An 893-nucleotide genomic window follows, 5' to 3' on the forward strand; every position below is an offset into this window, starting at 1 on the left:
TACGTGATGGGCAGTGATCAGACAGGTAAGGATACTTTTTGCAGAACAAACACCTGCCTAATGCCAGATTTTAGTTCCAGCCTCCCCGACCCCTTTATCTGATCTCTGATGTTATCAATCTTAATGCAGGTAAATGGGCGCCATATTGTTCAGGGTGATGCCATGGGCCCGCTCACAATCCAAAGCAGCGGGCAGTGCAGGAGAGCACCTCTTGCCGCATGAGCGTGATACGCAGTACGTTTAAAGCTATGTGAAAACATTAAATGTTTACTGCTGGAAATTGTTTCTGGAACAGAAGAATGAATGAGTGCTGCACACACAGTGTTATTCAGTTTTATAGGGAGGGGAGGATAAACAGGAGGCCCCCCGCTGCGTACTCCCCCATAGGATACTGCACTAGTCATATATGTTCATAATAAACCACTGTACACATGCTAGACTTTCATGAGCATTCATCCCAGCCAACATCATCTATCATGTGTTCATAGCTTTACTCCAGATCAATCGGTCGCTAGACAAAACAAGCATTAACCCTGGCTGTGGGGAGGGGATAAACGTACAAAGGTAAATAATAGTTTTACTCAGAGCTCATCTTAAATAATCGGGGTATTTGATAAGCGTCATATTATTTGCAGTCTCCTGAGCAGAGGAAGATATAAAACAATGATTTGGTATATTTATAAATATAAACATCACAAATATTATATAGAGTAGAAATAAACAAACCTCCTTCCTAAAAATAACATACCTCTGTGCACATGGGACATAAATGGCGGACCTGGAAATTAGATACTACCCAGATAATAACACTGTCACCTACAGGCACCCCAGATAATAACACTGCCCCACAGTCACCCCAGATAATAACACTGCCCCCTACAGGCACCCCAGAT

The sequence above is a fragment of the Pyxicephalus adspersus genome, chromosome 10 (genome assembly GCF_032062135.1).
Source record: "Pyxicephalus adspersus chromosome 10, UCB_Pads_2.0, whole genome shotgun sequence".
Classification (NCBI taxonomy): domain Eukaryota; kingdom Metazoa; phylum Chordata; class Amphibia; order Anura; family Pyxicephalidae; genus Pyxicephalus; species Pyxicephalus adspersus.